This window comes from Hyla sarda, chromosome 6 (genome assembly GCF_029499605.1).
Source record: "Hyla sarda isolate aHylSar1 chromosome 6, aHylSar1.hap1, whole genome shotgun sequence".
In the NCBI taxonomy this organism is placed as follows: Eukaryota; Metazoa; Chordata; class Amphibia; order Anura; family Hylidae; genus Hyla; species Hyla sarda.
In genome coordinates this window covers 287,826,570-287,838,819 of record NC_079194.1, presented here as the reverse complement: position 1 = coordinate 287,838,819, position 12,250 = coordinate 287,826,570, and the positions used below count along the sequence as shown (strand labels likewise).

General features: G+C 44.0%; 1 protein-coding gene across 6 annotated transcripts in view; it reads right to left on the bottom strand.

The window, feature by feature from the left end:
• The window catches only part of MAPK8IP1 (mitogen-activated protein kinase 8 interacting protein 1), a 97,391-nt gene that overhangs the window by 82,123 nt on the left and 3,018 nt on the right, over positions 1-12,250 (bottom strand). Inside the window, exon 1 of one of the 6 annotated variants that reach the window (XM_056527621.1) lies at positions 7,937-8,044. The exons of the other annotated variants lie outside the window; for them this stretch is intronic. The gene's annotated coding sequence lies outside the window, so the exon portion shown is untranslated. Of the gene's footprint in view, positions 1-7,936; positions 8,045-12,250 lie in introns of those variants that run through there. 6 annotated transcript variants of the gene reach the window in all.

Sequence of the window (12,250 nt, the reverse complement as noted above, 5' to 3'; positions counted from 1 at the left end):
ACCCTTCACTTCAGTGCCTGCCCCTGAGTGCGATACATTAATATACTTTGTCCCATTTTTTAACATTACCATCATGATGTTTGGAAAAAAAACAAATTGAAGTCAGAGACCTCGAATTTTCTTGGTATAGGATATCTACATCTCCTCATCGCTTTCCTTCTTTAAGTAGGTCACTCGATACTTCTCCTCTAGAGAGGTAATCTGAGCGCTGCGCACATCTCAAGTCCTGACTGTCTGGATAGAAATTGAGAAAAACACTGCTGCCGGGAGACAGTTTCTCTCCTGTCGGAGCCCTAAATCCTGCAGCAACAAAACAGCATATAAGAAATAACACAGTGGCTGACTATTTATCGTACAGCACTGGCGACTGGTAGCCAGCCATCTTACCCCTAGGTAGATGTTATGGCTGGAAATATCTTATATATGCTGCCACCCCAGGAACATGGAAAGCATTACTTCTAGAGGAGAATATCTCAACGTGTACGCCACCCAATGGCTGATACTGGCTTCTTCCAATATATATAATATCAATATATATATATATATATATATCATTAGTATATATCATAAGCATATATAGCATCATTATATATATCTGATCTATAGACTGGTGGATTACAGGTTATGTTGCTATATACATACATTCGTGACGCCAGGGTGTGGTTTATCGTCAATACCATCCGAAGGTATACCGCTGGATCCTGGGCTAGGCACGGTGGCAATAATGACTCCGACGCCAAGTTACGGACAACGGTAGCTTTACTGAGGTTAGAAAGGTGGAATAGTCTATACAGTGTAGCCAGGGCCCAAGGAGGTGACCAGTGACTTCAGAGACCTTAAGGGCTTGCTGGGACTTGTAGTAGAACGTAACAATTTAGTGCAGGCCACGCTGACTTGACAGATGACTTTGACTTGACTGACTTGTGACTGACAATGCTGTGACTTTATCTTACTTGTAGCTCGTGGCTGCAGACTTGACTTGAGGCTCCTATGACTCCAGACACACTCCTAGACTCAACTGCACTGGACATCAGCTTAGCAGAAAGAAAGAGAAGAGTCTCCTCCCAGGGCTTATATGGGGGAGACTCTTGTGGGGTCCCATTGGTCGCCCTTATGTCACCTGGTCACTGATACCTCCTGGGAAACAATCACATGACAACTCACATGACAACTGAAGATCACATGGGAACATTTCTTAAAGTCATAACACTTCTTTACACACTTTACAGCATAATAAATGTCAAAACATATGTATGTACATGAGGGGACGGGTGTAAGGGGGTCCTGGGATACTGCAGGGAAGCTGTCTGACAGGGCAGCAAGGGTACGGGGTAACAACTCCCGTACTGGGCCACCACACACACATAAATATCTATATATATATATATATATATATATATATATATATATATCTCTCTCTCTATATATATATATATATATATATATATATATCTATATATCTATATCTATATATATATATATATATATATATCTATATATATATATATATATATACACACACACACATATACATACACACACATACAATATATATATATATATATATATATATATATATATATATATATATATATACACAGTGGTCCCTCAAGTTACAATATTAATTGGTTCTGGGACGACCATTGTATGTTGAAACCAGTGTATGTTGAGACCATAACTCTATGGAAACCTGGTAATTGGTTCTAAAGCCCCAAAAATGTCATCCGAAAATAGGAAAAAAGTGAAAATTTAAGAAAAATAAGTAGATAACTGATACAGATAAAGCAAATCCTTACATATAAAAGTAAGAAAGATCTGCTGGGAGCTGTAATCACTGTCTATTTCAGCCAAAGGCTGTCCGGGCATGCTGGCAGTTGTAGTTTTGCAACAGCTGGGGGCACCCTGCTAGGGAAACACTGATCTATGTAGAGGACAGGAGCTTTTTCGGGGTCCTGTACAGTACATGCAATGTCCTAAAAAAGTAACACGGAGTCGCCCTTACCTGGTGTCCAAAGGAACAGGTAACCCTGGTACAGGTAAAGTGTACAGAACATGTCATACCTCCCTGTACTGTAGGGGGCGCTACCAGACACCAGTCAGTGCATACGCTTCAGTAATGCAGGAGTTTTACCAGTAAATTGCCCATTCTGATTGGTCAGTTCTTCCGGCCATTGACACGTTTCACAGATCTGGACTGTCTGTACATTGTATGTTGAGTCTGGTTTCAAGTTACAATAGTCCAAAAAAGACCATTGTATGTTGAAACTATTGTATGTTGAGGCCATTGTAAGTTGAGGGATCACTGTATGCATATAGCAACATAACCTGTAATCCACCAGCCCATAGATCAGTGCTTCCCAACCAGGGTGCCTACAGCTGCTGCAGAACTACAACTTCCAGCATGTCTGGACAGTCTGGGCATGCTGGAAGTTATAGTTATATGTATATGGCAACATCATACCTATATAGTTTTGCAACATCATATTATATATATATATATATATATATATATATATATATATATATATTTAGCAACATAACCTGTAATCCATCAGTCTATAGCAGCAGTGTTTCCCAACCAGGGTGCCTCCAGATGTTGCAAAACTACAACTCCCAGCATGCCCGGACAGCCGGGCATGCTGGAAGTTGTAGTTTCGCAACATCTGGAGGCACACTAGTTGGAAAACATTGCTATGGACTGACACACATACATAGTATTAAGGCAGTACATTTATAAATATATCTGCCATTCAGGGTCTGTGGAAAGCAGTGTGATGGATGCAAAAAAAATGCGACTGTCCTACGCCAGTGTGTAATCGGCCTTGGAATGACCACATGAACCAGCCTCCCCCATGGTTCCAGCAAACTGAACAAAGATCCCATATGGGACCCTGACAACCATCGCTCGCCCACCATAACATACAGAGCTGCATATTACCTTATTATACAGTATATAACACAAAAACACCATAAACTACTATTTATGCCACCTACACAGCAGACACTACTAATTTAGTCGTCTTCGCATATGTCTTGCTGCTTAAACCTCTAACTCCTAATATAACACATTGGGAGGAAATTTAATGAAACACATTTGTTTTAATTTTTTTGCCTATATCATGCACACTCACCATCACCAGTCATACAGCGCCATTTTATTCCAGTTCAGCTGCATCATGTGTTTTATTACCCTAATTTGGTCACGTGATCACAAATCCGACTCTTCCAAATCTTCCAGTGCCTAATAGTTACAACAGGATGTCAGACTGACTTCCTGTGGACTATAGGATGACATCATCACCTCCCAGATCCCTCCTATTAGCTCCCAGACCCCTCCCCACCCATCTGCTATTTCTATGGCAACAGATTATAGTGGTTATACACCTCCCTTCAGCTCTCTCTGTATACTGCTGCTGCTATCTCTATGGGATCAGGATATTTATGGTAGATATACATCTCCTCTCCAGCTCTATCTGTATACTGCTGCTAATATTTCTATGGGATCAGGATATATAGTAGTTATACACCTTCCCTCCAGCTCTATCTGTATACTGCTGTTGTTATCTCTATGGGATCAGGATATAGTGGGGGCATAAAAGTATTTAGTCAGCCACCACTTAAAAAGATGAGAGGCTGTAATTTTCATCATAGGTTATACCGCAACTATGAGAGACAGAATGAGAAAAGAAAATCCATAAAATCATATTGTCTGATTTTTAAAGAATTTATTTGCAAATTATGGTGGAAAATAAGTATTTGATCAATAACAAAAGTTCATCTCAATACTTTGTTATATACCCTTTGTTGGCAATAACAGAGGTCAAATGTTTCCTGTAAGTCTTCACAAGGTTTTCACACACTGTTGCTGGTATTTTGGCCCATTCCTCCATGCAGATCTCCTCTAGAGCAGTGATGTTTTGGGGCTGTCGCTAGGCAACATAGACTTTTAACTCCCTCCAAAGATTTTCTATGGGGTTGAGATCTGGAGACTGGCTAGGCCACTCCAGGACCTTGAAATGCTTCTTACGAAGCCACTCCTTCATTGCTCGGGCGGTGTGTTTGGGATCATTGTCATTCTGAAAGACCCAGCCACGTTTCATCTTCAATGGCCTCGCTGATGGAAGGAGGTTTTCACTCAAAATCTCACGATACATGGCCCCATTCATTCTTTCCTTTACACAGATCAGTCGTCCTGGTCCCTTTGCTGAAAAACAGCCCCAAAGCATGATGTTTCCACCCCCATGCTTCACAATAGGTATGGTGTTCTTTGGATGCAACTCAGCATTCTTTCTGATTCAAACACGACGAATTGAGTTTTTACCAAAAAGTTCTACTTTGGTTTCATTTGACCATATGACATTCTCCCAATCCTCTTCTGGATCATCCAAATGCTCTCTAGCAAACTTCAGACGGGCCCGGACATGTACTGGCTTAAGCGGTGGGACACGTCTGGCACTGCATGACTTGAGTCCCTGGAGGCGTAGTGTGTTACTGAGGGTAGCCTTTGTTACTTTGGTCCCAGCTCTCTGCAGGTCATTCACTAGGCCCCCCTGTGTGGTTCTGGGATTTTTACTCCAGCCTTGTGATCATTTTGACACCACGGGGTGAGATTTTGTGTGGAGCCCCAGATCGAGGGAGATTATCAGTGGTCTTGTATGTCTTCCATTTTCTAATAATTGCTCCCACTGTTGATTTCTTCACACCAAGCTGCTTGCCTATTGCAGATTCAGTCTTCCCAGCCTGGTGCAGGTCTCCAATTTTGTTTCTGGTGTCCTTTGACAGCTCTTTGGTCTTGGCCATAGTGGAGTTTGGAGTGTGACTGTTTGAGGTTGGGGACAGGTGTCTTTTATACTGATAAGTTCAAACAGGAGCCATTAATACAGGTAATGAGTGGAGGACAGAGGAGATCTAAAGAAGAAGTTACAGGTCTGTGAGAGACAGGAATCTTACTTGTTTGTAGGTGACCAAATACTTATTTTCCACCATAATTTGCAAATAAATTCTTTAAAAATCAGACAATGTGATTTTTTTTTTTTTTCCTCATTCTGTCTCTCAAAGTTGAGGTATACCTATGATGAAAATTACAGGCCTCTCAATTGGTGGCTGACTAAATACTTTTTTGCCCCCACTGTATATATTAGTTATATACCTCCTCTACAGCTCTACCTGTATACTGCTGCTGCTATCTCTATGGGACAGGATATATAGTAGTTATACACCTTCCCTCCAGCTCTATCTGTATACTGCTGCTATTTATATGGGATCAGGATATATTAGTTATACAACTTCCCTCCAGCTCTATCTGTATACTGCTGCTACTATCTCTATGGGATCAGGATATATAGCAGTTATACACCACTCTTCCAACTCTCTCTGTGTATTGCTGCTTCTATCTCTATGGGGTGAGCATATATAGTAGTTATAAACCTTCCCTGCAGCTCTATCTGTATACTGCTGCTGATATTTATATGGGATCAGGATATATTAGTTATACACCTTCCCTCCAGCTCTATCTGTATACTGCTGCTGCTATCTCTATGGGATCAGGATAGATATAGCAGTTATACACCACTCTTCCAACTCTCTCTCTGTATTGCTGCTTCTATCTCTATGGGGTGAGGATATATAGTAGTTATAAACCTTCCCTCCAGCTCTATCTGTATACTGCTCCTGATATTTATATGGGATCAGGATATATTAATTATACACCTTCCCTCCAGCTCTATCTATATACTGCTACAGCTATCTCTGTGAGATCAGGATATATAGTAGTTATACACCTCCCCTCCAGCTCTATCTGTATACTGCTGCTATCTCTATAGGATAAGGATATGTAGTATTTAAACACCTCCCCTGAGGCTGTGTTCACACATTGCATTTCTTGCTACTTGTTTTCTGTTTTTGCTGTGACATTTCTCTAACACATCAGAACTATACAGTGGGAATTGACACCAACTCACTTATGAGTCTAATGAGTTGACCTGGGTGACCTTCAGGTGAACTCATTAGACTCAGACGACCAGGTGCAGTGCTCAAACGCCCCCCTGCCAAAGTCAGAACATTCATGGCTTTGATCCATACACTACCCACTGCCTGTCATCATAGTCCCCCAAATACTGTTCACTCCCCCAGTCATCCCTAACCCCCATATAACCTACTTCTTTAGTCACTATAATCCCCTATGTACTGTCTACTTCCCTAGTCCTCCTAATGTATAACCCACTCCCCCATAGATTTGCCATTCCCAATGTTCCCTTTCTCAATATACCCCCATATAATGCCCCAATTTTTTTATGTTTAAATTTTTTTTATTTTTAAAAGTAATAAAACATAGTGAAAACTCCACACATTGGGTATCGTTGTAATAGTACCCACTTATCATTGGTTTTACCTTGTTTTTTTGGCGGCAAATCGTCACAATATTTTGCGCAATTGGTGAAAAGGTTGCAAGGTATTTATGATACTCTGACTCGTTCAAGAAAATGACATGCGTGTAGTGTGGCATGTTGAAATAACTTGTTGCAAAACTACAACACCCAGCATGTCCGGACAGCCTTCGGCTGTCCGGACATGCTGGGAGTTGTAGTTTTGCAACAGCTGGAGGCACCCTACTTGGGAAAGACTGTATTAGACACAGAAGATAATAGCTGCAATGAGTGTCTCCCGCTCTGGAGGACTGGACATGTCCATGAGTTACGAGGAAGTCCTATTGATTTAATAGAGAACTGTGCAGTGCTTCAATTCACCAGTGGGGGTGCTGTAGAGAATTTAATCCTTATTTACACCGCAGTTACGCCTGCATTATCATTTACAGATTGACTGTCATTAACCCTTTGTAAAGAAAAAGAAAAAAAAAACAGGATCGGAAGCACTCCGCTCCTGGTGATTTAACCCCTACGCCTTTTGGGGATTAGATGTACCAAAGTGAAAGGTAGATTTCAGGACGATTTGAATTTCCAGTCACTACATTTGCAAACCAGAGATATTTGGATACCGGATGCTGATGTGGTGTCCCGGTACCGTATCCTATCCGGTACCTGCGTGTGTGGGTCCCCTTAGCCAGAGTCCCTAGGACGTCGGGGTCCCCATTGTCTAGTTCACCCCTGGTCACCTCTCATCCAGATAGTTATTGCGCTAATAATTTATTTAGGAAGCATGTAAATATGATATCCATGTATGTAAATAGTTAATTACCTCTACATAGTGTAGCAGGACCTGCGGGTCACATGGTCAGATGAACTCTATGGTAATTCTGCTTAAGGACCTTTGGAGGTCCCTATGACGTATGCTACCTATCATACTGTGTAACAGTGAGTGACGGATGTTCGGACCAATCAGATTCTCCCCGCTCCTGTCCATATAAGGGAGCGGCGGCCATTGTTCTCTCTCTTGTTCCTGTGCAAGCAAGCAAGAAGCATCTGCGCTGCTGAGATCAGTGAGTCTAGGCCTGAACCTTGCGGCGACGGCCGATAACTTCTAATTTCTGAGTGTATCAATCCCCCACGCACTCTGCAAGATCACCGGACCTTATCTATCCCCTAAATCCGGACGGATCTGCAATAATTACCCTAAATTCAGAAACTTTAATTTATTTCAAGGTCCGCAACAATTGTCAGTCATTGAACTGTATAGAGACTGTATCTCTGAGACTGTTATTGTACATTGGATGTACTGCAAGCACTTAAGTAAAGTTATCCAAGTTCAAGTACCTTGTGGACCTTCAGTCATTTTGTATATGCACCTATCGTTACTGGGAAGGGCGGCGATAGGCTGGAGAATTACCTCAGCATACTAGCCCCCAGCCTGGCGTCACGAACTATAGGGTTAACATTAACCCCTCAATTACCGAAACAATACTCCCACTACCAACACCCCCCAAGGGCTACCACACTGACATGCTTCTTACATATGATATATATATATATACTGTATACACCTTGGGGCGTTTAGGCTCCGATAACTGCTATGGTGGGAGTGGGAACCATCTTCAATTCCTAGGTCATAGGGCTCGCCCTAGTCATAGGCCCATAATCTCGAGGCAACTGAGTGGATCCTAATGGGAAGGACTGGGAGGCAAATAAGTGTTAGATTCCCATATTCTATGATGACATATAATACAAAAAAGAGACCATTTTGATCCTTTTTCCATGACGTTTGCCCATAAGCGATGCTTACATTGGGCACAGTAGTCCAATGGGGTGTGCGACTTAAAGGGGTACTCCTGTGGAAAACTTTTTATTTTTAAATGAACTGGTGCCAGAAAGTTAAACAATTTGTAAATTACTTCTATTAAAAAATCTTTATCCTTCCAGTACTTATTAGCAGCTGTATGCTACAGAGAAAATTCTTTGCTTTTTGAATTTATTTTTTTGTCTTGTCCACAGTGCTCTCTTCTGACACTTCTGTCCGTGTCAGGAACTGTCCAGAGTAGCATAGGTTTGCTATGAAGATTTTCTCCTGCTCTGGACAGTTCCTGATAAGGGCATCAGGTGTCAGCAGAGAGCACTGTGGACTAAACAAAAAAGAAATTCAAAAAGAAAAGAATTTCCTCTGTAGCATACAGCTGCTAAAAAGTACTGGAAGGATAAAGATTTTTTTTAATAGAAGTAATTTACAAATCTGTTTAACTTTCTGGCACCAGCTAATTAAAAAAAAAAAATGTTTTCCACTGGAGTAACCCTTTAAAGGATTTAATCCCCTATGTACAGCATCTATGGGGTCCCAGTAATGACGAGAGTTATGCTTTGAATGGAGCGGAGGTTGCACTATTCAACTCCATGGGCTGAACTAAGATAGTCAAGTTCAGCGCTTGGCAACCTTCTACTGGCCCACAGAGGTGACTAGATCAGCAAAGCGCATTTGCATCTACCGCTCCAGCCAAACAGGGGTACATGATGGTCTGGCTGGTATTATAGCTGGTCACACACTCATCCCCTATCCTGCAGATGAGCACCGGGACCCACCACCTTGGAGGTCCTGAGTACGAATAGAGAAAAAGGAGTTAAGTTGAGACTGTGAGAGAGAGGGAGCATACTGGCCTTTTGCTTAACCCATTCCATCCTGACAGGGTGTCCACTACAATCAAATGAGCTTTCAGGAGAAGTTTTCAAGGGCCTGATAGCACACAAAGAACACAGGGCACCTCTTGCCTCTAGGTCCTGGTCTGATTGAGCAAAACAATCACAAGTTGAGAGATACCAATTTAGATGCGCCAGCTGGAGTGCTTCATAGCAAGGCCAACTCCGTTGATATGCTACACCCCTAAGAAGACCCTGACCAATATTATAGTGAAGAAACAAGTAAGGCTAATGAAAGTCACAAATCTAAGTCAAGTTTTTTCAGTCACTGATACATTGTAACGGTAACCTCTCCGCTGCACTCACTAGAAAACCCTTGCGGCATTACAGCCTGGGGTTATCTACACCTACGAACATGGGCATCCTGATAACAAGGGCATCCCGACCACCAGCACACAGTATACTGGGATGCGCCACATTACCACCAAGTGCCGCCCTCTATTGATAAAAAGCTGTGTACACCTGGGAAAGATTTACAAGGGACTGCTCACCGCTCGCACCACAAGTCCCAGCAACTCAATCCCTGGGTCACTTTTTAACATGCGCGCTTTTTGTGGGTTCTTCTTTGGCATGTGCGGCGCAGTTGGTCGGCATTTATCAAAATGCCTGCGCCTTTTGATAACTCCTGGCTAATGTTTACGCGCACCGGCCTGGTCCCAACTGGAGTGGCCATTGCGCAAAACTGTGTGACTTTTTGCAAAAGTCGCAGGTCATAAGCCAACGCGTAAACTGGGGGAGATTTACCTAAACTTGCGTAGAGGAAGAGCAGTGCAGTAGCCCATAGGAACCAATCCGACTTCTTTAATTTTTCACAGGCCTCTTTAAAAATGGAAGAAGCGATCTGATTGGTTGCTATGAGCAACTGCACCGCTCTTTCTCTACACAGGTTTTGATAAATCTCCCCCATTCGGTGCCTAGGAGACCACGTCCGTAAAATGTTTCATATACGGCGATGAAAGTTGCAATGTGAATACGGCGAACGCTGTGTGCCGCGACTTCGCCAAAAAAATATTGGTCGATTATGGCCCGTTAAATGTATGTTTTTTTCTATACTCCCTATTGGCACCGTAACCAGGCTTTGCACACTCATTCACACCTTCAGCCCTGTAAGTGGTGCGGCTCGTATGCCAGCTAGTTCCGCATGATGCCACCTTGCTTAAAGGGGTTATCCAGGGAAAAAACATTTTTTTATATATCAACTGGCTCCAGAAAGTTAAACAGATTTGTAAATTACTTCTATTAAAAAAATCTTAACCCTTTCAGTACTTATGAGCTACTGAAGTTAAGGTTGTTTTTTCTGTCTAAGTGCTCTCTGATGACACGTGTCTCGGGAACTGCCCAGTTTAGAAGAGGTTTGCTATGGGGATTTGCTTCTAAACTGGGCGTTTCCCGAGACACGTGTCATCAGAGAGCACTTAAAGGGGTACTCCGCCCCTGGCATCTTATCCCCTATCCAAAAGATAGGGGATAAGATGCTAGATCGCCGCGGTACCGCTGCTGGGGACCCCGGGGATCACTGCTGCAGCACCCCGCTATCATTACAGCACAGAGCGAGTTCGCTCTGTGCGTAATGACGGGCGATACAGGGGCCGGAGCAGCGTGACGTCATGGCTTCGCCCCTCATGACATCACGGCCCGTCCCCTTAATGCAAGTCTATGGCAGGGGGCGTGACGACCGCCACGCCTCCTCCCATAGACTTGTATTGACGGGGGCGGGCCGTGACGTCACGAGGGGGCGGAGCCGTGACATAACGCTGCTCCGGCCCCTGTATCGCCCGTCATTACGTGCAGAGCGATCTCGCTCTGCGCAGTATTGATAACGGGGTGCCGCAGCAGCGATCCCCGGGGTCCCCAGCAGCGGGACCCCGGCGATCTGACATCTTATCCCCTATCCTTTGGATAGGGGATAAGATGTCTAGGGGCGGAGTACCCCTTTAAACAGAAAAGGACAACCTTGACTTCAGAAGCTCATAAATGCTGAAAGGATTAAGATTTTTTTAATAGAAGTCATTTACAAATCTGTTTAACTTTCTGGAGCCAGTTGATATATAAAAAAAAGTTTTTTTCCTGGATAACCCCTTTAAAAGTGTTTCCCAACCAGCGTGCCTCCAGCTGTTGCAAAACTACAACTCCCAGCATGCCTGGACAGCCAAGAACAACAGCTGGAGGCATACTGGTTGGGAAACATCGGTCTACAGTGCTCCCTCAACATATGATGGTAATCCGTTCCAAACGGACCATCGTTTGTTGAAACCATCGCATGTTGAGGGATCCGTGCAATGTAAAGTATAGGACAGTGGACTACAACCTGCGGACCTCCAGATGTTGCAAAACTACAACACCCAGCATGCCCGGACAGCCGTTGGCTGTCCGGGCATGCTGGGTGTTGTAGTTTTGTAACATCTGGAGGTCCGCAGGTTGTAGACCACTGTTAGAGGAAGTTGTACTCACCTGTCCCCGCCGCTCCGGACCGTTACCGCTGCCCTGGATGTCGCCGTTCATCCCTGTCGCTACGCACGCCGCTCCTATTGGATGACAGGACGGCGTGCGCAGCGACGTGATGACGACGATGGAGAGCACCGATGATGCAGGGGATCCCAAAGAGGACGCGCCGGAGCCCCGAGGTCAGGTAAGTGATCGTCACCGGACTACACGGGGCACCGTAAACGGCTATCCGGTGGCAGCTGAAGCAGTCTGTGCTGCCGGATAGCCGTTTATGTGATGGCCCCGACATACAAAAGCATCGTATGTTGATGCTGCCTCTGAGAGGCCATCGTATGTTGAAATTATGGTATGTTGGGGCCATCGTAGGTCGATGGGTCACTGTACAGTGTAACCCCCTTTTATCCGTGCTGGGGGTTATAGTTTTACAACAGCTGGAGGCACACTGGTTGGGAAACACTGGTCTATAGTAAAGGCAGCATCACAGGCTCCCTCTCCAGTTTCTCCATTAAGGTCTCCCTGTGCCCGGCATTGATCTCGTAATGACCCCGCAGGACCAGGTTGTGCCCTGATCATTGCATCCTGACGGTCATTATCACAGACTCCTAATTGCTCTAATACCGAGCCCAGTCAGGCTGCAGTAACTCCTAGTGAAACGCATTCATCCAGCAAGGAAGCTATCAAAAGAGTCCTGGTGACAGCCAGAGCCGCAGGCTGCCTCGTACCAGGAG